Source organism: Silurus aristotelis, assembly GCF_946808225.1.
Source record: "Silurus aristotelis genome assembly, chromosome: 6".
NCBI lineage: Eukaryota > Metazoa > Chordata > Actinopteri > Siluriformes > Siluridae > Silurus > Silurus aristotelis.
The window spans coordinates 28,067,455-28,094,452 of record NC_139579.1 but is presented as its reverse complement, the minus strand read 5'-3'; the positions used below and the strand labels follow the sequence as shown (position 1 = coordinate 28,094,452).

General features: G+C 38.5%; 1 protein-coding gene and 1 long non-coding RNA gene across 5 annotated transcripts in view; one reads left to right on the top strand and one right to left on the bottom strand.

Annotated features, from left to right (window-relative positions):
- The window catches only part of chrm3a (cholinergic receptor, muscarinic 3a), a 184,547-nt gene that overhangs the window by 94,325 nt on the left and 63,224 nt on the right, over positions 1–26,998 (bottom strand). The gene's annotated exons all lie outside the window — the stretch shown is intronic.
- The window catches only part of LOC310727961, a 222,422-nt gene continuing 208,279 nt past the window's right edge, over positions 12,856–26,998 (top strand). The window contains exon 1 of the long non-coding RNA XR_014534135.1: positions 12,856–12,886. This is a non-coding gene — a long non-coding RNA (uncharacterized lncRNA). The remainder of the gene's footprint in view (positions 12,887–26,998) is intronic.

Here is a 26,998-nt window from a genome sequence, read left to right as displayed (position 1 = left end):
ATCTTTCTGTGTTATTGAGTATCTGTCTGTCTGAGTGACTGCCTGTTTCACTGAGTATCTGTCTATCTGAGTGTCTGTCTGTCTGTCTATTTCTCTGTCTTATAGAGTATCTGTCTGTCTAAATGGTCTGTCTGAGTGCCTGTCTGTCTGTACGGCCTGTCTGAGTGTCCCTCTATCTTATTGATTTTCTGTCTGTCTAAGTGCCTGCCTTTCTGTTTGTCTGCATGGTCTGTCTAAGGTCTATCTGTCCAGTGGTTTAAATGTATGTGTATTTGACTGTCTACTTGAATCTGTATATCTATTATTCTGGCTATCTTCCCTATTATCTGTATCTCTGAGCACCGGTCTATATGTCTGTCTGTCTATTGGTCTGTATGTCTGAGTGTCAGTTTATATGAATGTATGTCTATCAGTCTGTGTGTCAGTCTCTCTGTTCACATGTCTATATGTCTGTCTTTTTAAATGTCTGTCACTTTGAATGTCTGTCTATCAGAGTGTATGCCTATATAATATAGATCTGTCTGTGTATTGTTTGTTTAACAGACACTCAGCTTGAATTTGTGAAATTTCACACAATAATCCAAATATGTGTACTACTATTGCGTGTATTTTGTTGTTTTCCCTAAACATTAAGAAATTGTGGACATTTTAACCTGAAAGAAATCATAGTCATGTCCTGATGTTGCAGAGATATCTCCTTAGCTAAAAGCACAACCTCTAAAATAAGCAGCAGAGCATCGTTGTGTTTGATTACACCAAGGCCACTCTGAGGCACTGAAGTGACCCGGATGACTGAAGAAGATTTACAGAGCAAACAGGGAGCATTCATGACCTGGCAGTCAGTGAAAAATTACACTCTTAGAGGGAGCCATTTTGTGAAGATTATGAGCTCAGAGGAACACCAGCAGCCGACAGCTTATATCCAACTCATTATCACTTAAAGCTATATTTCTCCTGCCACTACCTAGAGATCTAGATTTCTTTTTAGCTGCACACTCGGCTAATTGGGTTCTCGGACAGAACTGGTTGAGATGTGCTGCTAACTCGCCCCTGCAGTCAAGGAAAATCATTAAGATGAGAGCACAGCGAGAGAAAAAGAAAAAAAATCAATGTCTCGCATCAATTTGGGGCAGAGTTTTATTAAAGCTGATTCTGACAGTCAATGAAAATGATTTACAGACAGGCGTTTCTTTCTTTTTTTTTTTTTTTTAAATACTGATTTGGTTAAAATACTGATAAGTTATTCACATGAACATGTTAATAGAGCACTTAAATCAATAATTATGTAAAAAGCTAAATGTTTTAGTCAAACAGAAATAGTAAAAAAAAGCTAAATTTTAAACCAGAACATTGAAGTTCTTCAACAAAATGTTCTGTTGACTTGACAGAGCCTATTAAACATTAAACAATATCAGAGAAGGGTGGATGATGGAAACTATAGTATTGAAGGTGTAAAAAATGCTAGAGTGTTGCTCATATTAAATGTCAGCTGGCTGCTAAAATGTTGCGAGGTGACTATGGTGTTTGTTATTAGATCATAGCCATCATATTGGATTACACATGGTTTCTAGGAACTAAGATGATTAAGAAACACCTCACAGCATGGTGTTTTCTATGAAATGTTAGCTATTTGCTAGGTCACAGCTAGGCAGTTTCTATTGATGCTCAAATTGTTTGCTAAATCAAAGCTTGGTGGGTTCTGTAGAAGCTTAGGTTGTTGCTAGGTCACAGCTATATTGTTTCTATAGATGCTCATATTGTTGCTAGGTCACAGCTAGGCAGTTGCTGAGAATCCTCAGATTGTTGTTTTGTCACAGTTACAGAGTTGTTATGGATACTCAGATTGTTGCCTGGTCACAACTAAGTGGTTTCTATAAGATCCAAAGAAGTTGCAATAGTCATAGCTTAGTAGTTTCTATTCACGCTTAGATGGTTGACAGGTCAGAATTAAGCAATTGCTATTGCTTTGGAATCTCAGTTGTTTGCTAGGTCACAGCTAGACGGTTGTTATGAAATCGCAGGTGGTTGCTGTAGAATCTCAAAAAGTTTATTGGTCACAGCTAAATTGTTGCTATGAAGGCTCAGATGATTACTACATCACAGCTAAGTGGTTGCAATTGAAGCTTAAATGGTTGCTAGATTTACAGCTACGCTGTTGCTACAGATGCTAAAATGGTTGCTAGGTTTACAGCTAGCCTGTTGCTATGAAAGTTAGGATAACTTCCTTTTATGGTTTGTAGCTATGTAGCCTTTTTTTTATTGCCTTCAGCACCTATTAACAATTACAGCAACAAATCATCTGAAGGCCAACTTCAGACCATTGCTATTTGGCAAGCATAAATCAATTTTCAACAAGTAGCTCGTTCCCAAAAGAGAGTCACGGCTTAGGAAAATTGTATAAAATCGCAAAAAGACGATAAAGATAAAGTAAGAAAAACATTATGTTGGTTTTGTTGAGCCTCAAAGTGATATAGCGATCTCTAACAGGTAAAATTAAATCTAAATTAAATTGTACATTTATTTTGTAAATTCAGATATGACTTTTTTGTATTTAAAAAAAGTTAAATTTAGGTCAGTTCCCGAGGGAGACAGACAGTCTGTGCATAATCTGCGCATGTTGTGCGTTGTGACATGCACATTCTGCTTGCATGTCTATGCGAACTCTCCACTTCCGGTGCTTTCAATCCTCGTGGTTCTGGCCCCACTTGCTGAGGCAGAGCGGCGCGCTAGTGCTTTCTGAACCTCCGTGTCGGGGTCTGCCTTTCTTCCGAACCTGCACACCGAGGTGTCCAGGTCCGGGCTTAAGCCATAATCGGCCACTCTTCTTTGTTGTGGGACTGAAAGTGTGTGGTTACAGGTCGATGCCTCGGGTTGAAGTATATGCTGGCCAGCTATCCCTCCCCGGGTGTTGCATCACCCCTTAAGACCCTGACACTGCCTACCAAGCCCCTTTGTAAAATGTTGGCGCTGGTGGGTAGGGTGGGGCTGCTCAGCAGGCGCAGCCCCAACCTCAACCCAAAAATTCAGCGTCGCAAAATGCTTTCACCTGTAAGGGATCCAGCACGGCGCTCGGTTCTGAAGCCCCATTAGGGTGACAGATCTGAGAACTGTCATCTTCAATAAGAGGGCTTTGACCAAAAAGTCCTGACAGGACATTCTGGAAGGTGGCCTCAGGGACCTGGTTTGTTAACCCTGCCACGAAATGTGCTTCAGGGCACGTCCAGCTCCAGCTCCCTCCCTCCTTGGTTTCCTAAGAGACTACCTGGCAGCCTGGTAAGTTCTGGCAGACGTGTCTTGGTGGGTCCTGCGCACTGTAGAGCGAGGCTATACAATTTAGTTTGGCTCTCGTCTGCCCTGTTTCGACAGGGTTTGTCCACCCTGGTGGGAACCGAGCAGGCTATGGTCATGGAACAGGAAGTGGCCATCGGGGTGGTCCCTCTATCAGACAGATGTCATTGTCATTGTAGATCTAAAGGATGCATACTTTTATGTATCCATCCTCCCTTCACACAGGAAGTTCCTGAGGTTCGCTTTCAGTGCCGAAGCTTACCAATACCAGGTTGGCTTTGCTCTCTCACCCTGCACCTTCACGAAATGTGTGGCACCCTGATACTTCTGGGCCTCTGCATCCTCAACGATACTGACAATTTACTGTCAAGCAGTTCCGGAGACTGCTCGGGCTTATGGCAACAGTGTTAAATGATTCCACTTGGCCTCCTGCACATGAGACCCCTTCAGTGGTGGCTCAGGATCCGTGGGTTCTCGTGGAAGGGCAATTATATTGGTGCTATCAAGGTCACGCAGGGATGCCTACGTGCCTTAGATGTTTAGAGAGATCCTGGGTTTCTATCTCAGGGCTCCCTGTTGGGAGTTCTAGCATTGAAGCATTTTCTCCCATAACTCACGCCAGATCCTCATGTGGGCAGAAGGAAAAAACTGTATATATATATATATATATATAGACACCCTGACAGGGGTTGAGACCCGGAGAATGGCGGCTCCATCCTCACACGGTGGAGCAGATTTGGTAGAATTTCGGCAAAGCCCAGGTGGATTGGTCGTGTCTTGAGAGACGTTGCACTGTCCCCTATGGTACGTCACCCTGCCGGTGACTGATTACACACATTATTTCTGTCATGTTCACAAAGCGTTGCGACGCAGCGTCTTGTTCCCAAGGGGAACTAGGATTACATACTTAATGTAGAGACGTTTATCTTCTACATATCTGTATACCATCCGTATATTCACTGTGTGTTATTTTTGTACCGTAAATCTCATATTTCTCTACATGTATTGTGCCTTACACACATCTTGCACAAACTCTACATTTTTATTTTCACTTATATACCTTATATACATACTGTCATAAACATACATATCTGACTGTTCTTGCTCAACAGTTCCTGCAAATTTTTTACTGCCCAGAGCCTTTATATTTATTTGTTGTACATATATTTACATAAACTCTCTCACTAAACTCCATTCATTATTCACATAGAGTTCTCATAAGTCACTACTTTTACTTTTCAGACTTTTTTTTTTTTATTTAAAAGCAAAAAAAAACATTTAGTACTTTTACATGAGTAGAAATCGAAAAGCAGTCCTTTTACAGTTTCGAATATGGTTCCTGTATGAATTAATGAGTTTTGACAAAGCTCTAATCAAGGAAATGTGATCTTAACATCCAATAACATTCAGCTTTTGTAATATTCATTTTTCACACAGTCACAGATGAACAGTCGAACGCCAAACATTACAAAGTCCTGACCACATGCAGGTCGGAAAACATACAGACACGGATGACTGATATGTTTATAATTCGGCTATTTCTAAGAAGCAAATTCCGGTGAGATTTGTGTAATTCACACCAGTGGCTTGTCATAAAATGAGACACACATGGACACATGTACGGACAAAAGTATGACCACAAAGACACTGCCAGTTCTGTCCAGAACTGGGAAAAAAAAGTTGAACATTATTTCGCCTGGTTATTTGTTGGACAGGGAGTGAAATCTGGACTAAAATATTAATTAATCAATCTATAAATAAATAAGCCATGATCAGTTTTCCCACTTTTCTCAGCTTTACTCTGGCTTGCTTTTCTCCCAAGGACAGCTTTCTTGTCTTCAAGTTGGTTTATCCCGTTAATCAATAAAAGCAATTTTCACCAAAAGTAAAAATTTACTGCAATCAATTATTTTAAAACCTGTCACAATCATGTATCAAGAATTGGTCAAACAGAAATATACCGGAATTTACTGAATGCTGGAAATTCTTTAGTATTGTCCTTTTGAGCTCAAACTAAAATATCGTAAGTGTATTGCAAACACAGTCGCTAATTACAGAGAGGAGTGAAAGTAATGGCCTTTTTTCATGAAACTAATTTTGAGGTAGAATAAAAATTCACCAGCTGGTTTGCTAGCTGTACAAAGTCATGACAATGTTCCTCTGTGTGCTTACACATGTTTGGAGATTAGCTGGAGGGCGTGTGTTTTGAAGAAAAGGCAATGTTTGACAAGAAATAATAAACATTGGAAATGTTAATTACAGCAGTTCTAAATAAGAATATCACAGTGGAGAAAACTAATCCCGCCTGAAGATTTGTTTTTATTATTTAATAAACATCAATCCAAAACCATGTTCTGTTTTAAGACAGAATATCCAGAGCAAAGAGTAACTACAAAAGAAATGTTGTTGTTTTTTTTCCCCCTAGAGAACATGTTGCATTTTTCACTGAGTGACATGAGCATGATTCCAAAAAAAATGATAAAATAATTAAAAATCAAAACTGCCATTTTGCTCATTTTCACCATACGGTGGCGATGAGAACCGAAACCCGAGGGCATTCCAGCTGCATTGGCATTCACAAAGCTTGGTGCCAGCCACGTGTGTCAAGCGCCTACAGACAGCCACGGCCTTTATCCCTGTCACTCACACGCTCGCTCAAATACCAGGCTGAAGTCACTCACCCTAGACAGATACTAAATTTAAACCAGAATGAGAAACGATGGAACAATTAGCATTCCTCAGATCGCTCAACTCAATATCATTCTTTATGAGAGGGTTGCGTGAGAGCCAGAGGCAGCTCTTTAAATTTATACTTGTTATCCAAGAATTACAAAGAAAATCCACAGAAAGAGGTCACATCACATACAGACAAGATCATCACACAAGAACCAGCGACCACGATTCAGAGAGACAGGCAACTTATAAAGAGCAAGAAGAGCTCCAAAGGCCAATGATAACACAAACTTTATGTTGTGCTATTGCAGCAAGTATGAGTAGGAAAAAGGCTTGGAAAAGACACATGATATAGCTTCCTGGCATTTAAAAAGCTACTACAATATGGAACATACAATTTATATAAATACCATAAATAACCACTAAATAATGTGTGGTTTTTGAACATTCAATTCCACACGTAGTGCTCATTTGCCATTATTATAACCTCCACTCTTCTGGAAAGATATTTCACTGGATTTTGGAGTGTGCTTCTGGAGATTTGTGCACAAAGGTGTTAGTAAATTCAGATACTGATGTAGGTGGAAGGCCTGGGGTGCAGTCAGTGTTCCAATTCATCCCAAAGGTGTTCAAAAGGATTGAAATTAGAGCTCTATAGCAAGATCTTCATAGAGTTGGCTTTGTTGCACATTATGCTGGGGCAGGTTCGGATATATATACACACACACACACGTAGGTTATATATATATATATATATATATATATATATATATATATATATATATATATATATATATATATATATATATATATATATATATATATATATATATATATAAAATGCATGCATGTATCATCTTAAATGTATAATTATTTACAATAAGCAAGCAATTATAATGTGTTATTTGTACAATCAACCTCTTCATATGTTTATATTTATGTGAATTCTAACATCCATCATTTCATCATATATATATAAATTGCAAAGGTACATACACAAAAGAACGGTCCTTCTGATTGATTTTCTGGGACATCACATATAAAAGAATATAATACACTGTGCATATTGTATAACATTGTTACCAGTGTGCATCCTGTAATAAACCAATGCAAAGCAAATACCGAAGATTTCTGCATGCTGAGGTTTTGTAGCTAAAGTAACATTTGGTATACTTCCATAATTATATAAGGAACATATTAAGCCAAAAAAACATTTATTCCTTATTGACAAATCAGACTAAATTTGCCTTACAGTTACTTTGACCTTTGAGGTAATCTGGCTCTTTGGGAATATTACAAGTTAACTGCTGTTGATCTTTCGGCTCTCTCTTGTATCTGTCAGCTACTGATTTTATGGGTTATAATTGTGTCCTTCAAAAGCACTAAAGCAAAAAAGATTATCCCTTTCATTATAGCTAGCCTCAATATGTTCTGGTGTGTGTGTGTGTGTGTGTGTGTGTGTGTGTGTGTGTGTGTGTGTGTGTGTGTGTGTGTGTGTTGGGGGTGGGGGGCATATTTATAACCACGTTTTGAAATTAATGATGTTATGTTCCTCACATTTCCATATATATATATATATATATATATATATATATATATATATATATATATATATATATATAAAGTATTTCTTATTTCTTATCCGATTACATAGTTTAACAATTGTTCACTTTATTTGCAGTTTTATATACGTTTTGTTTGAGTCATATATATATATATATATATATATATATATATATATATATATATATATATATATATATATATATATATATATATATATATATATATAAACCCCTGATAATCCGCGGCTCGGAAAGTTTTTATTTAAAAACTAACTACAACAACTTGCGGATTATTTTAAAATTAGCAGGAATCCGCGGTGTGATCGAATGTTCAGGAACATGAGGAATAATGTTTTAAGCTGTGGTTTCACTTACAAATTTTATAAAACTTCATAAAAAAGTGATAATTAAAGCATTTATGTCCATTACTTCACATTTTCCGTTGAGAGTTAATTCTATATGAATTCACTAAGGTAACATAGGGGCTGCGGTGGAGTTTCGGGGGACCACTATCTATCTATCTATATATAGATAGTCTATAATCCAGCTACCATGACAGAAACATGCACGATTAAACTAACAAATGTATACAATATTATATGACTTAAATATTTGATGAGTGTTGTGTGGGTTTACAGTGATCAGGCTCATTAAAGGTTAAACAATCATGTCGTCAGTCACCCAGTGTCAGAAACTGATCCCATGTATATGATATACTAATTTAAAACCCATCAGTTAGTTCATGAGTGAATTGAGACATGTCATTTGCTTTATATTAAGGTAACGAGTCTTCGCCATTTAACTGATGTATGGCAGCGCACTGTCATTAAATAAAGTACAAATACTTCAAAGCAATATTTATGTGTAAAGTAGTAAAGTACAATTCCCCAACTAGTGTACACCATTGTTTATTTTTTAATTCACCTATTCAGTAATAAAATATAAGTAAGTATCTTGTTAAAATCATCAGGAAGATAGTGACAAGAATGAAATGCATTTCAGGTAATTCCATTCAGGTAATAAACATGCATGTGCAGGCAGCCATTGTGTCCATTCATTTGCAAGCAAATATAAGCTAGCGATTAAAAACTGGCTAGGATTAGATTACGATATAATCAGGGTGCAAAAAAATGACATTTATTTGGCCTGCAATGCTTTATTGAAACAGCTAATCACTATTATCATCCTGGTTATTAAATCATTAAATGAAATACAAACACTACCAAATAAACACACTGAACATGCTGGTGCTGTAAAGACCTTTCAAAAAAAAAAAAAAAGAAAAACAGTTAGAGAGTTAGACAGAAAGTACACGCCCAAATGCATTGCTGATTCTGGCATAGATTAGCATAGCCTGTAAAGAATTGATGTTATCACTAAAACAGGCTATACTAATTAAAGCCAGAATCATCAATCATCAACGATCTTCAGGAAGCTGCACTGGAAAAAAAAAATAAAGTGAAAAATTGAAAGCCATTATTAGACAGATGTCTGAAAGGCGATCAAGCTGTTATAGACCGTTAGCTGTTATTACATTCCCTTTACAATTTTAATAAAAAAAAAAACTTCCACATTGTCCCAGGGTTATAACTGCTTAATCAAAATCATTGCGTGTTTCTGAAATATACCTGACAGTCTCCGAATTTTCACACCACCACCTTTTATTTCCCTTCCTTTTCTGATTTGAATCATTTCGTCAAGGTTAGATGATCATCATTCATCATTTTTCCTGCTCATGGATTTGCTCTAGATATAAAATATCATTTAAAATAATTACAGTTTTATCCGACTCATTATTCTTCACAGATTTTAAAGAATTTCATATATTTGATTAATATCCATTTTTATATATAATTTTATTTAATGCAGATTAAAGTGCCACTGCTTTTCTGAGGATTGTTTTAATGATTTGAAAATATTCGTAGGCTGTATTTATATACAGTCAGAGGAATGAACTACTCAGACACTTTTTGTTTTCCTTTATTTCATATATTCCGTTTTCATAAAAATAAACCAATTATGCCCAGAGTCATTATAATTGATATCACCATATAATGAGTATTAATCATAATGAAGGTGAAGATCCATCCCAAAGTTCCCAAAGTGTTTAGGCAGCACTCGAGTGAAAAAAGATACAGAGCAAAATGCAAAAGTTTTTAATGTCTCTGTGCGTGCAATCAGCTCAAAAAATATGTACACAGATTTACCCGTCCCTGAATAGATAATCTACCCAAAATTTCACACCACACACTTAAACTAATGCTAAACATAGTAAGATAAATGCTGGTATTCATTTGAAATAAGTTGCAGGATGACCTGAAAGCAGCAGGAGCAACAGTTACATTCATGATCACAAGCAATGAGCATCTCCATTGTTGCAGAATGTTTAAATAGTTCCCAACCCATGTCTAAATCAGCCCAGAAGAGCAATTGAGGCTCCCCCGAAATGCCCAACTTTGTTTCTGCCTTGGTCCACTCATAATTGCACATTTTATATAATTTTTTTGTTGCATTTCATGCGATCTTCATTTAATTTTTTTTTATATGTATTCCTGTGTGATATGTATTCTTCTAATGATAAAGAGAAGCTGACAGCCATTTAATGTAGGTTAAAGTTAAATCTGACTGTAACATCTGATAACATCTCATAATCTGATGTAACATATTTAAAAGTTCTTCTACCACATCTAAACAAGTTCAGATGAGACCTACAAGGCCCTCCCAAAATGCCTATCCGTGTTTCCACCTTTCTATTTATGATTGCCCATTTTGCCCATTTCATCCTTGTAATTATGATTACATAGGACACCGTTTAATAATCAGTCATTATTATGACAAGCTAATCTGCCAGATGATGAGGATGAGTGTTATCTTTAAAGTGAAGCCAATGTTGCTTGAGCCTTTGGGTCTGAGCTTGATGCTGTGTCCAGCATTAATTCACAAAAAGTAAAACATTTAATTAATTACCAATTCCTAATTACCTAACATATCTATGTATTAAGTGACTAAGTCTCTGTCTGAAAAGTGACTGTGTTACTCTACTTCTCTAAGTTGAAGCTTGAGCACAGGGACTCTTCCTTGTCATGTAATACCAGGCATATACACCAGGCATACATACATACATACATACATACAGTACATAGGCAGATGTAGTGCAGATTAGGATTGCTTGTGGACACCAGACCATAAGACTCATATGTGCTTTTTGAACATCCTATTCCACATTTAGTCCCCATTTGCTGTTTGATTTGGCACATGTTTTTACGCTGAATGCCCTTCCTAACGCAACCCTCCCCATTTATCCGGGCTTGGGACCGGTCAGGTGATCAGCAAACAAGTCAGGTAAAACAAGAACAAGAATGAGAAAACCAAACAGAGATCAAAACGAGGAAATTAAATATGAAACAATGGCTTGGTAAACACAGAGAACAAAGTCAGCTGGACGCAATTATTCGCAACCCGACATTGAAAACGCAGGTGTAGACTATGGAGGTGCATGAGCAATATAACCAATAACACTCTTGTATTGTAGTCTGACTTTTGCTCCCATCTGTATCACTGCTGCTACACATTTCACACAGTGTATTTCAATAAGATTGGAAATCCATTGATTGTTCAGCGTCTATTCTTAATTCATAACTTCATATGTAAATTTGATTTCATATCACTTATATTTAGTTTACTTTACTGTGAGCATCTGCAACCTAACAATTTACCTATATGTAAAAATATGTAAGCATAGGATATAAAATAGGTTAACAATAAATTAGTGTGCTAGTGTTTTTATTTCTTAATTGCTCACTGTAAGCAACTGGAATTTAATTACTAAATATAAAATCAAGAGTAATCACTTTGCTTTGCTTTTTTTGGGGGTAATTACATTTTATTGAATTACAGTTACTCTCAAAACTGCCCCCCTTTGCCATGTAATGAAGGGATTAGAAGGTTGAGATTAATGCAAGTGCAGTTAAATACATTCCCTTTTTTTATAGGGGAAGGCAGACAAATCCAATATTGTGAAGAATGTTCAAGATATATCAGAGAGTACATACATGGAAACCAGGAAACTAAATAGGATTGAAACCAGAGCAGCAAACACAGTAAAAATTAAGGTGCAAATACAGTCAGGCTTATGACGCCAAAACTGAGCGTATACTTCGCAGCTATAGAAAAGACATGCAGGGGCATACTGTAAATATACAAAATATGTACACAGGGATACACATCCATTGATGGTGACATACAGTATAGGATACACAATCAATGACATGAGTGGAAATCCATGAGAGAACCGAAGCAGAGGGGGTGTACTGACTTTTGCATACTTTTATAGAGTGCATCAGTAAACCCAGAGGCCACAGGGCTGAGAGTTGGTGAGAGTTACTAGAAAGTTCTAGTACATGGAATGTAACTCTTAATATATGTCCTAAATTTTGTCTTAAATTAGGAAACTTCAGCTCCTTTTAATTGCCTTCAGGGCCACAATGTTATCATACAAGAAGCCATTGTGATTCAACATAGTTTTACTCTTGAGTACAGGTTACAGAATACACACTCCAATCTTCCTTGATTGCTTTTTTTTTATAGAACTAAAAAAACAACAGTATATGAACAAAAGAATTGAGACACCTACCTTTTCCAGTCATTTGTGGTTCTTCCCCAAAAGTCTTACCGCAAAGTTGGAGGCTCACAAATGCTTAAGATGTCTTTCAATGTAGCAGTAGAAAATGTTGTCTTCACTTTAACTAGGAGGCCCAAATCCCTTGCTCTTGAGTGGCCTGTTGAAGAGCTCTGCCCTCAACCCCATTGAACACCTTAGGAAAGAATTGGAACACTGACTGCACCCTAGCCCCCCTCACCTCACTTATATCAGTTTCTGAATTTACAAACACCCTTGTGGCTGAATGAGAACAAATCTCCACAAGCAAAGTACAAAATCTAGTAGATCATCTTTCCAGAAGAGTGAAGGTTTTTATAACAGCAAATGGGGAGTATATGTGGAATAAGATGTTTAAATAGCACATATGAATCAGTCCACAAACTAGATGTATGGATTTATGGATGTTTGAAAGTATGGATTAAGAGAATCTAATAGTCGGGTTTTTACAAACTTTTGTCCATATAGTTTATTTGTTGGAAGAAAAAAGAAAGCTAAAAAAAAAAGGAAGAACTAAATGCTTATTAACTAGAAAATAATGTAAAAAAAACACAAAATAAAAACAGAAGCATATACACTGCCTGGGCAAAATATAAAAAGTTTAAAAGGGTCAGTTGATGACCTGAATATGCTGAATGATCATGGTTCCCTGACCAGGGATCGCAGCGGTGAGAGCGCCGCATCCTAACCACTAGACCACCAGGTTGTTTGTAGTATGTGTGTGTGTGTGTGTGTGTGGTGATCACGAAGCGGAAGCGGAAGTAGCTCAATCATGTTTTATTTCAGATAAGCATTTAAACAGCAATACAGGAGTTTACGGATCGCGATGCCTGTAATCCATCAGGAAAGCATAATCCGCTCAGGACAAGTAATCCACAAGGAAAGTATAATCCAAAGGAAAAGAGTAAACCTTCTAGACTCTAGAGTCAGGAGACGGAACTAGCGGGGAATGCTAGCAGTCGAGGATCCACGAGATCACCAGCATGACCTTTAAGAACCAACAGCCTGTGATTCGAGAACATGAGTTTATAAAGTCGTATCATTAACAAGTCACAGGTGTCGGAAATCAAAGTTGGGCGCGCCAGAGCGAAGGCAGCATGACAGCTACCGAGGGGGGCGTGGCAGGTGTATCCCTGACAATATATATATATATATATATATATATATATATATATATATATATATATATATATATATATATATATATATATATATAATCAGTGATGGGCTGTGCATTTGGTACCTAAGCCTTCAGTGGGGATCCACCTCATTACACTACCATCACAAATTGCAATTATAGAAACCATCATTACTATACAAAAACGCAATATAACAACACATAGCATTCCAGAGAGACGGGAATTTTACACATGGAAGGTGAATACGGAGGGTGAATACCATTTTACTAAAGCAAGCTCCAAACCTCTACACTACAACTGCAACTGTGCCACCTACCATCATCTAAAGCAGTTCAGAATCAATATTTGTCTAATAACATGACAAAAACATATACATTTAAATTAAATACAACCCACTCACCAGAGATGCAGACTCATAATTTGCAGCGCTCCTTAGAGGCTATAATCACTGGTAAATGTATTTTTAAGTAAGACTAAATACATTTCTCTTCCTCCGTGGGCATAAAAAAGTCGAACTCAGATGTATTAATGCGTGCAAAGCAATAGAGATGTGTTTTGCCAGTAGAACTTGGCTGTAATAGTCTGATATAATAGTCCCTCTGACAAACCAATCAGGGGACGGAAAAATGCTGATGCTATTCTGGGCCATCTAGCTGCACTGTGAGGCGAATTTGAAATTTGATTGGTTAAAGAAAAAGACAGATTTCTTATAGAGACTAAGATAAAAGGGTGAGCACTATTGACTTTAAAGGCCCTGGGCAGATTAGATTGACATGGCAGCACATAGAGGCTGAAATCTGATTAGACAAAAAATCTAACATCCACATACACGTACTGGAAGCAGTGCAGCCAAGAGAAACACCACAAAATTAGGAAAAAACACTGTTGGGAATAAAATAATAAAATGTTATGAAACAAATATTAGAATTTAGGTTGTAAATGTAGGTCAGTGTTTCTGATAGTGTTTAGGCCAGCAGAGAAGACTTTGCTGGCCCTGACCGCCCGCCACTGATATATATATATATATATATATATATATATATATATATATATATATATATATATATATATATATATATATAGACTTACTCTATATAATACCATTCTTTTTTTTTTTTTTTTTACAAATTTTACTTATTGTATATAATTGCCTTTCTGTGTACTGTTTATTTTTATTTATGTTATCCATTCAGTCATTAATTATTTATGTCTATCATATATCATCTTTTTTTAGCCTTACCAACCTGTACATATGTAAATAGTTTACACTCTTACCAATGCACTTCTGGTTAGATGCTAACATCACTAGGTTACGTATGTAACCCTAGTTCCCTGAGGGAACGAGACGCTGCGTCCAACCAACGGCCCATGTCAGCTCTAGTTGCCACAGAAAGGTGCATCGCGAAGCCCAAAGGCAGAGTGTTGCCACCCGGACCCTAACTGTATATCCTTGCCTTGTACCGTAACTTGTGCAATGAAAATAAAGATGTATCTAACCTAATCTAATTTATAAAATAAATTGAGTATCATAAAATGTCTTCAATAATATCTTATTGAAGACATTTTATGATACTCAATATATTTTATGTCAATATATATGGAATATATATGGAATATATATATATATATATATATATATATATATATATATATATATATATATATATATATATATATATATATATATATATATTCAATGTCCTCTAATGTAGCGTCAATCTTGTATAGGCTTAAAAAAAAAAAAAATCCTGTAATGCATGAATCTCACTGATATCTTGGGTAATATTCTGAGAAGTTCAAGAAGCCAACAACTGTAATTATGTTCAGAATATGATAAACTATACAACACAAAATGGCAGCATTGCCCATAGCCTATTTTTAATCATCCCTCAAAATCCTGCTATGAAGCATTTGGGCTGCACATAATTCATGGGTGTCCTGTGACTGATAAATCTATAGAGAGGAAAAATAATATAATAATATAATACTAATTTAATAAAAATATTCTGAATCGAAAATAGAAAATTGTGGACAGGGTTAAAGGTTAATAAGCAAACTTGCATTGTACCTAATTTGTGAGTAGAATTCTAAATAAAATATAACAAATATATACAAATCTATAAAAAAAAAATCCTTTTTTTTAAAGATAATATCCCCCAATTTTTCTTTTACTCTTTTTCATGATTATTCTGTAATACAATATACTGTAATACTTTCTATGCATTACATTAGTATTCACACTACTTAGTGTTCCATTTTATATCAACTTATATGAATTGAAATAAAATTGCATTATGAAATATAAACCCCGTACCTGCTTTGGACAGTTACTTACACTAATGTATCATATTCATGACAAAACTGCCTGGATATTTATTTTTAGAATAAATGGTCTGGGTATCTCAAGACAACTCATAATTACAGTTGAAAGAATTTCAAATGCCTCAGGACTCTTTTCTCACACACACTCATACATTCTCACACACTCATACACTCTCACACACTCGCACCCTTCACTTTAGCCATTTGTGATGGAGGAGCTTACTTGTAGAGTCTGCTCTAATGACCTCCAGTACTAAACATTGAATAAAAAAAAATATATATATATATAAAAAAATTGTGCTTTAACATCTCTTTACAGGTTAACTGCAGCTCATTACAGGAATAAAGCACTGCTATGCAGACGCACGGATGCAGATTGCACCAGATGAAATAAATTTTTAGACAATTACATTAATAAAATTGAGATTTGGTTCCTATTCAGGAACTTGAGTTGCGTCAACAATGCTTGGGGAATGCTTCTGAGAGACCACACTCTGAATCTTGATGGGTTCCCCTTTTGAGTCTGGTTCCTCTCGAGGTTTCTTCCTCATAATATCTAAGGGAGTTTTTCCTTGCCACAATCGCCATGGCTGCTCATCAGGGATAAATGCACACCATTCACCTTAACTTTTAAAATTCTGCAAAGCTGCTTTGAGACAATGTCTGTTGTGAAAAGTGCTATAGAAATAAACTTGACTTGACTTGAATCACGCGTGTATTCTGTCCAACGGAACGGTGCAACGTCAACGCCGGGGTGACGTCACGAACAGGAAGCTATAAGAACACATGCAATTGAGATGGTGCTGGATTTGTTTGTTCAGGAAGCGCTCTGTGTGTGTCTGTCCTACAAGAAAAAATAAGGTATTGGCATGGTAAATTTAAAAAAGAATGCATAGCAAGTCATTTTTGTGTGTCACTTGCTTGGGAGTGGAGCATGGTCTCATTGTGGTACTTCATTGTTCCCAAGAAGGATGGGGGGTTGCATCCCACTTTAGATCTGCATCAGCTGAACTGCTCACTCATTAAGCTTAGGTTCAAGATGCTCATGCTGTAACAAGTCGTGTCTCAAATCAGGTCCGAGGACTGGTTCGTTGTGATAGATCCGAGGGATGCATACTTCCATTTACTCATCCTTCATCTACACAGGTACACAGGAAGTTCCTACGGTTTGCTTTCGAGGGCGTCCATAAGTGGCCGCTTTGCCCAAGGTCTTTGGAAAGGGCCCATGTAACACACCAACTGCCTGGAGATGCTGGCCTTGCTTTTAGCATTGAAGCATTTCCTCTCAGTCTCAGAGGGGCCATCATGTGCTGATCCGTACGGGCAACACATCCGTGGTCTCTTACAGTACATCAACCTGTGAGCCCTAGGAAAGCTGTTCTCAATGAGGGCAGTATGCATCCCAGGGCACCTAAACCAGGCATGGGGAATGGAGGCTCCACCCAGAAGTGTGGAGCAAATATAGAGAAGGTCTCCTCTCAGACTGGACCCCATGGTGCAGGCGAGGCCATGCTTTTCCCACCGTTGCGCTGCTCCCGGGAGTTCTGGAGAGAGTTTGCTGATAGAGTCCGTCTCCTCCTTGTAGCTTTTGCTGGCCGGGCCAGCCATGGTTTGCGGACCTGGTAGCACTTTTCAGAGTTGTGGAGGCTATGGCCCACACTGTGGATTTGTCGGTCTAGTGGTGTTGTACTACCGTTCACAAATAGAAACGAGATGCTGTGCCACGCTCCCTGCATGCTTGCAAGGGCTTCCTTCACTCTTCCATTGTTAGCGCTGTCTGCACCACACGTGCTTTAATAGATTCCCGGTCGCTACATCACCCTGCCGGTGACCTCACTCGGTTCTGTTGGACATTACACACATGGTTGAGAGCATGATCATTACGAGGCGTTCCCAAAGTGCTGTTGACGCAGCGTCTCGTTCTCTCTGAAAACCAGGGTTACATATGTAACCTAGAGATGTGTGACTGTGTGACTTTTATCTAAAATATAGTTTCTTCTCCCAGGACACATGTGCTCTTAACCCCATGTGTGTTAAATATGGAGATACATTAGTTAATTGCTCAATTAAGCTATTAAAATTTAACTCAGTACCCAGAATTCACCTTTTTAATGCCATTTTATCGTCGCTGCCAGTAGTGGCACTAGCAGTAGGAACATTCTTTGTCATTGGAACAAGTACAAAAGTCACAAAAAAAAAACGTTTTAAGTAATTTCCAAAATCTGTAATTTTACTTTCACTTAAGTATGTTGTGTATTGTACATGACTACATTTTCAATTATATCCGTTACCGAGTACAAAATAAAGAAATGAAAATGCAAGGGGAAAATAAAATCATGTCCTGGAAACTACTGCACTGACTGATTGATAAGGGGGGAACAAACACGCTAAACTCACAAGAGAGAAAGACGAAGACGGAAAAGACAGACGCCAAAGATGTAGCTACAGCAAAAAGTGAAATGCTGTCGAAGTTGTTCAATGTATGCGCTTACTGTTTGAATTTGTAATCTGCATTTGCAATTTCTCTCATCATTAATGACATTATGACAGAATATTTTTATTTCTTTTTTTGCTGCCGCAGAAGTGCATAACTCACATTTGTTCTGTTGTTTCACTTCAATTCTTATTTAAAGTTAAACTAAAGTGAAATAAATCTGGTTTAAAATTTATATAACCTTGTCCTTTTTAAACTACACTAGAATCCCCCACCCCCGCAGTTAAAAAAAGTTACTCAGGAAATTTTACCCTAAGTAAATTTTAAATTAGTTACTTGAGTAAAATATGAAACTATGGGTACGTCACGTCTATAGGACGAAATTTTGTAAGCTTTTAAATTATAATATATTACATTATTTCATATATTTAAACATATTTTTTGTGATTTCGTTCTATTTTACTTTTTTGTATACTTTTTGCTGAACATATTTCCCTTTTATTATTAAAAAAAATATATGCTGTAAAGTCAAAACAATGTACAGTAAGTGACCGTACAGTATATCTGTACTTAAATGGAGAAGTAGAAGCATGAAAAGGAAAAGAAGTGATCTTATGAGAACTCTTTGTGAATAATGCAGTTCCATTATTGCAGTGCTCCATTCTCCTGCACATTAGATCTTTTTCAAGAGAAAATTTTACTATAGTTACACACACACACAGTAAGAGAACCATTACTCCACACACTCTTATCAGAACCTTGGGGTTACGCTTGTCCTTTCGCCAAAGCTTCTTATTTAACGCTCTTCGTGTTTTCAGTGAGGAATGGCGTGTTGTTCTGAAATGTAGCGGTATTCAGAGTTAATTATTAGACCTTAAAATGCAGTGAAGGAAACAATATTTCCACAATTTCCACTGTCCACAAATGTGAATATATTGTAGCTACAGCATATAAATACCTAAATGAGTGACCTAAATCTCTAATTTGCAAATGGACTGTAATGACATCATTTCAACATCATTTTCCACACCATCGCGGTTAATGTGTGAAGTGGAATAAAACACACATGGGCCTGTGTCTAAGCACATAAAGGTTATAGAAAGCTTTAGATACATGCCTGAGTGCCTTTTGGTTCATTCAGATAACAGTGTGGTCTGTAATTCTATCTATCTATCTATCTATCTATCTATCTATCTATCTATCTATCTATCTATCTATCTATCTATCTATCTATCTATCTATCTATCTATCTATCTATCTATCTATCTCTCTCTCTCTCTCTCTCTCTCTCTCTCTCTCTCTCTCTGTCTCTCTCTCTCTCATATATATATATATATATATATATATATATATATATATATATATATATATATATATATATATATATACAATACTGATATAAACTACAATAATAGGGAGGAGATGGTAGCTTAGTGGGTAAGGCATTGGACTTTACACCCAAAGGTCGTGAGTTCACATTCCAGCCACGCCAAGCTGCCACTCCTGGGCCCCTGAGCGAGGTTTATAACTGCTTAGTTGAATGAACGAGATAAATGTAAGTTGCACTGGATAAGGGCATCTGCCAAATGCCATTGCTATAAATGTAAAAAAGCAAAACTTTACACTGTTCACTATGCAGCCATGCTGATTACATCACTCCATCAACCGAGAACGTATTAGTAATTAAGAAGACCACTTGGAGTTCACAAGATGGAATTTCACGTCGAAGGGGTTGTTTTTCATAGCTTTCCTCAGTTTATCAAGCGAGGAATTTTGGCTTCAACACAGCTAAGGCTACATCCATATATAGAAAGATCAGATTTTTTGTTATTGAAATGTTTTCTGTCTACACCTGCACTTTTAAAGATCTTGCCAAAAAGCACACTGCAACCTCTGATAATGTTCACATTCCTACAGTATACTATAAGCGCATAGGTAAAGCATAAGACGTTATGAAAAAATCTAAAATAAGGGTGGTACAATGACAATAATCAAACTGGCTGCAACACCTGCAGTACATCTTGTTTGATTTGAACAAGTCACATGCTTTGCAATAAAGTCATCATTTTTTTCACAGCACGTAAACGATTTCAGGGCGCAACAAGTTTCGTGTCACTTTTTCGAGAAGCGCTTCAGACCAGCTGAAAGCAAAGAAGGATTTTTGTCTTTACTGTATCAGACTTCCTCGGTGTTACTCACTGATAATGGCAGAGCATTACGAACAGCTTATTGGATAGGAGCTATTAGAGCTATTACTGTCACTCGCCTAGCGTTGGGTGTCAACATTTTGCTCGCTTCACTAGCGACAGTGTTGTCTGCTCCTCGTGCTGCTGTGCCTAATGATATTTTTCTTACAGGACACAATCATTAACCAGACAGCTGCCATTCGGTCTCACCTGCTTATGTCCATAGCAACTTATTAGAAGTGGAAAATTCGTATTATATTCTAAGGTGCGGTAGATTGCGATGCTGACTTCACTGCAGATTTTGGGAAAACTGACTTGTATAAACATTCCATGTCATGAGAGAATGAAAGAATAATGATTTATATCTATAGGTTAAGGTTAACTAGATTCAAGATTTTTATTTGTCAAAAACATAGTTATATGCAGAATACAGCTTGCGGTGAAATGAAAACAGAAATTGTGCAAAAGTTAAAAAGAAAAGAAAAGTTAAAGGTCTATAAGTATAAAATCCAAAAGAATATGAGAAAAAAATAAGTTTGACATTATATAATGATAAGTAAGACAAGATATGAGAAAATACGTTATATATGATATGATATGATGGTATTTACAAAAACAGTGCAAATATATTTAGTAGTGCAAAAAAAGTAAAATGTAATTGATTTCGACATTGTGCAGATGAGGAATCAAGACTTATGGGACTTTAGATGGGCATGCTCACATCGAGAAGACTGATGGCTTGTGGGAAGATTAAATTAAATCTATTAAATTACATTTGATTCAATCAAAGTTCATTTCTATAGCGCTTTTCCCAGTGGATATTGTCTTAAAGCAGTGATAAAAAATGTAAGAATAATAGAACAAAAATGTATGAGGAAATATCTATCTATCTATCTATCTATCTATCTATCTATCTATCTATCTATCTATCTATCTATCTATCTATCTATCTATCTATCTATCTATCTATCTAGTTTGTGGACAGATTCATACTATGTGCTATTTGAACATCCCATATTATATTTAGTCTCCATGTTCTGTTATAATAACCTCCACTCTTCTGGGAAGATGTTTCCACATATTTGTGTGTCATTCAGCCACAAGGTCATTAGTAAAGTCAGGTACTGATGTAGGTGAGGTGAGGAGGTCTGGGGTGCAGTCAGTGTTCCAAATCATCCCATAAGTGTTCAATAGGTTTGAGGTCAAAGCTCAATAGCAGGCCATGTAAGATCTTTCACTCTAACCAACATGAACCATATCGTCAAGGTCACTTTGTGCACAGGATGCATTGTCATGCTGGAAAGGTTTTGGGGTCTCCTAGTTTATATAAAGGAAAAATGTAATTCTACTGCATCTATAGACAACCTATCTAATTACGTGCCTCAAATAATAGTTTTTTTCTTAGAGAAAAACAATATATGGCTAAAAAAATTTGGTGTCCCAATACTTTTGTGTTGAACAGTGTCATTTAAGGATGTATTACCTTCAGCAGGAAGATTAAATGTAACGGAACAAATAACGACATACATTTTCTCCCATCAGTTTCCAAATTTCAGTACGCAGACGTTCTAATGTTCAGGCATGCACCGTGGTACACGTTACACACAGCTGAGGATTTTCATCTGAATTAGTCCTGAGGATGAAGAGCATCCCATTTAGCAGTCTGCTAGGGCAAAGTTGTGACAGGAGCGCTCGGCAAATTCCGGCTGAAGCGACGTGAAATACCTTGAAATGAAGACAAATGGCTCGGGTATTAGCTTGACGTGTCCTGTCTTAACAAATGTCAAGAGAGGATTATAATATATTCATAAAGGGACTAAAGCCACAAGCATACAGCACTGAGCCTCCCGTGCTGCTCAGTCTCGGATGAAAATTTTATGCAGCGAAATGACAAAATGACATGGCTGAATAATTACAGTGAGCATGTCACTATTGGAAATTGGCAAAAACACACACACACACACACACACACACACACACACACACACACACACACACACACACAGCAGAAAGGTAACATCAATCAAGCCAAAATGGAAAAAATAACCATACATCTTATAAGTCGTTAGTAATGAATAGGTCTTTTGTCTAAATGAATTATTCCCCGTTGAGAAACTTCCTGCATCCTAATTCGGATCGGTCGTTCTACGTGAGGAGTGAAAAAAAGAAAATAAAAAATCTGAATGTGCGTATGTTTTCCGGGTTAAAAAAACGATGACATTCCTTTTATATAAAACGACACTTTGCTTTTGTGTTTCGGCGTCTCCGGCTGCTACGCACCAACACAACACAACAAGAGGGTTTTTTTTTTTTTTTTTTTTGCCTTTTGTTCACATTCAGGCACAATATCATTTGCATGTAGATGAGGAGGGAAGATCTTCAGAGATAGATCGGGGCGAACGTCTGAAATTGAACGGAGCCCTCTTTGGTGGAAATCTCAATGACAATCTAAAAAAAAGGGGGTTTTCATTAAAGCGTTTCAGGCCACGTTTTTTCAGAGGCAGAACACGGGAGGAAAATGCATAGGGTGGAAATAGACATGGATTCGACATTGAAACAATTACGATATGAAATTGTATTTATATTTATATACTTCACTACAGCTAACACATTGCTGGTAAATGAATAAAAGAGAAAACGGGGAAGAAAAATACATGTAAATTGTAAAAGATTTTCTATTTTAGGAAGTATTTATTGTCCGAGGGTCTCCAATAATAATGAGTCCTAAATTAGAAACACACTGCACCAGTTTATTTTTGTAATATGAGATTATTTAACATTGTTAATATCAACTGTAACTCAAATAAATGCTGTGTTATACAAGTGTCTGTCTGTCTTACTCTCTGTCCCTCTTTATATCTCTCTGTCCATCTCTGTGTCTCTTTTCCTATTATGTCTCTTGACTCTGTTCACCCACTGTCTATTCACCATCTGTCCCTTTTGCTGACTCTCTCCTGTCTCTTGCCCATCAGTCTACTTGTCGGCCTTTAACTCTGTTTACCCTCTGTCCTCCCTTGTCTTGCCTCTGTTATTTTCCTGTTTGTCCACATTTCTTTTCCGTGTTTGTCTTAGTTTTTTCCCTTTTCTGGCTTTGTTTTAGTCTGTCCCCCAGTCTCTCCAAATCTGTTTCATTTACCCTTAAACCTGTCCACCCGATGTCTGTGCCTTTTTCCATCACTGTCTGTTTTTCTTTCCATTCCCTGTCCATTCTTCATTCTATGTCTGTCTTTCCATCTTTCCAACCCCTGTCTGTCTATCTTTCCACCCCTTGTCTGCCCTGCTTTCCATCCCTGTCTGTCCTTCTTTTCATCCCTTGTCTGTTTCTCTTTCCATCCTGTCTACCCCTATTTCCATCCCCTGTCTGTCCTTCATTCCATCTCTGTCTGTCCCTCTTTCTAGTTGCTGTCTGTTAATCTTTCCATCCCCTGTCTGCCCCTCTTTCCACCGCTGCCTGTCAGACTTCCACCCCCTGTCTGCCCCTCTTTCCTCCACTGTCTGTCCCTTTTTCCACCCCATCTGTCCCTCTTTCCTTTTCATGCCTGTCCCTCTTTCCATCCCATGTCTGTTCTTATATTTGCTTGCCTCTCCCTATATCTGTCCACCGTCTGCCATTGACTTTGTTTCTTTTTTTTTCTTTACTTTTGTCCCTTTGTCATCCCCTCTCCAGCCCTATTTGCCCCTTGTTTTTTAATCTTAATAAAAAGGCATGTGATCATTTTTGTAAACGTCACAGTGGCTCAGCATACACATTTCCTGCTTTGGATTTTCCTTTTTGATTTCTTAATAGTAATAAAATAACCATAAAATAGACACAACGATTTCTTGTTCTCAGTTTAGATTCTAATGTCTGAGGATTTAATCTGAGCTGCTGATCATGAAATGTAAATGTTAATACGGGGTGTTTAAGTAAGGAATAACACGTGGCATATGGTGCTGTTAGATGAAATCAACACACGCCTGGGGGTGTGACTTGACATGATGGGCAAGTGTAATGCAGTTTCAGCAACAACGGGCATTACTGTCGTTTAAGCAGCGCGTTCTTCCTCTTACACAACTGTGATTACAGTCTTTTAGATATTAATAAATGGCACACTGCAAGTTTTACCAGGATAGTTAGATTTAATGCTGTGGAAAGTCAGAAAGACTCGGATTAGTTTAGTGTCTGTTCCTACATAAACATAAATCTGTGATGAACGAGTATTTTTTTACCAGATCTCTTTCTCCTTCTTGTATAACATTCTCTATCATTTTTGTGTCTGTCTCTTGCTTTTTCTAGTTATCTCCCTGTCTCTGTCTGTCTCCACTGTCCATCTTCCTGTCTGTCCTCGACAATGTTCACCCCATCTGTCTTTCTGTCTGTCTCATTATCTGTCCTTGTTTATATCTGTCCTTCTGTCTGTCCTTCACCCTCCCAGTCCCCATATCTGCTCTCTGTTTGTCTTCCAGTCATTTACATTTTCTGTCCTTGTTAATATCCACCCCCTGTCTCTCCTTCTCTATGTCAGTCCCCCTCTCTGCCCCTGGTCTGTATTCCTTGCAGTCTAATTTTCTATCCTTGTCTTTGTCTGTCCCCCTGCCTGTCCATCACTCTGACAGTTCTTGACATTGTCCTTGACAATGTCCACTTCCATCCATCCCCTGTCTGTCTTCTTGCCTGTCCTCATCTTTGCTTATCTCACTGTTTGTACTTTGTACATTGTCCACTTTCCTGTCTTTCCTGTCTCTTGCCCATCAGTCTACCTGTCGGCCTTTGACTCTGTTTACCCTCTGTCTTTCCCCATGTCTTGCCTCTGTTTTATCTAGTTTGTCCACCTTTCTTCCCCTGTTCTTAGTTTGTTCCCCCTCCTGCCTTTGTCTCAGTCTGTCCCACAGTCTCTTCATCCCCTTGTCCGTTCTCCGTTGGGCTTCCTGTCAGTCTGTCTGTCTTTTTTTGAGTTTCAAATATGTACAGTGTGTACAGTGAGTTATTTAAAAACATTGGCTAATTTGTTTTGTAGCGTTCACTCGCAATCTCATTGACAGAAATATTTATAATATTTATAAAGATCGATCCGTATTGCTGTGGATAGTGCACAAGGTATTTGGCTATATGGATTATCTGCTGTACAAGTCTCAAGTCAAGAGCTGTTACTATAGAAACAATAACCAGTGCATTAATGATATTTACCGATTGTCCATGTTGCAGCCAGAACCCCACTCTGTCCCATTATACAACCATAGTATACATTAATTCTTTTTACCACACGTGCATAAACTATTTCACCATCAATTAGAAAAAGTGCTCGATAAGGACTAAGGTGAGCGTCTTAATTCATCCTTAATGATCAGGTCTAACAATCAGCTGGACTCGTATCCAATGAATAAAATGACTGACGGCCTGTTCAGGAGAGCAAACCCTTAGGTAAAGTGTCATCAGCATACAAATGAAAGTGCTGTTCAACACACAACAACTAAATCTAATTGGACCTCATCTGGACCTGTTACGCACGGACGAGGCGGAAAGCGGAGCTGTGCAAAACCAGGGTTTTAATGACAGATGATGTAAAGTCCAATGAGCACTCACACAACCAGAACAGAAACCCGGAGCGAAGCGGCGAAAGCAAAAGGGCTGTATCGAAAGTAGCGTGTCAAAATAGCAAGCAAAACTGGCAGCAGAAAGGGAATCGTAGAGCTGACAGCTTAAGTCCATAAGGGCAATAACGGACGGTGTTGGTGGGAAGCGAAGCTGCTTATATGGGAGGGAGTCTGATAGAAGTCAGGTGCGCCGAGTTAGTAACCAGGCGAGAAGCTCCGTGTTGGCGGGGCATGTGCGGGCAGGAGTGCAGGGTGCTCCCTGACACCACGCCCTCCCTCCAGGGGCGGCACCAGACGCCCGAGCCCTGCGACGAGGCCTACCCCCGCCCCCGGGCGATGCGGGTGAGCCGCGTGGAACTCCACCAACAGCGCTGGGTCCAGGATGTCCTGCCGAGCCACCCATGAGCGTTCCTCCGGACCGTATCCCTCCCAGTCAATCAGGTACTCAAGGCGACCCCCACGCCGTCGTGAGTCCAATACCTCGCGCACCGCGTAGACCCCTGGCTGGTCTAAGATCTACGGCTGGACGGACGCGTCGGGGCCACCTAGAGAGGGAGAGAGAGACGGACGGTGAGGCTTCAGCAGAGACACATGGAATGTCGGGCGGATACGGTACCTGGGCGGGAGCTCCAAACGGTAAGTCACCTCGTTGACCTGCCGGGCGATCTTGAACGGGCCCACAAAGTGGGGGCACAGCTTGCGGCAGGGGAGCCTGAGACGTAGGTCCCGGGTGGAAAGCCATACCCGGTCACCCGGCCGGAAACGGGGCGCCTCCAGCCGACGGGCGTCAACGTGCCGTTGTCTGTTCCGCACTGCCCTCCGGAGTTGTGTGTGCGCCGACTCCCAGACCCGGTTGCTCTCCCGAAACCATGCGTCCACGGCGGGTACTTCACTGGGCTTGTCGGACCAAGGGAAGAGAGGTGGCTGGAAACCCAGCGTACACTGGAAGGGCGTAAGCCCCGTCGCGTCCTGGCGAAGCGAGTTTTGGGCGTACTCGGCCCATGGCAGAAAGCGACACCAGCTCTCCTGGTCCTGGCTGCAATACACCCAAAAATACTGGCTGAGCTCCTGAATCTTCCTTTCCGCCTGCCCGTTGGTCTGGGTATGGTAACCGGAGGAAAGGCTGACTGAGACCCCTAGGAGACGAAAGAAAGCCCTCA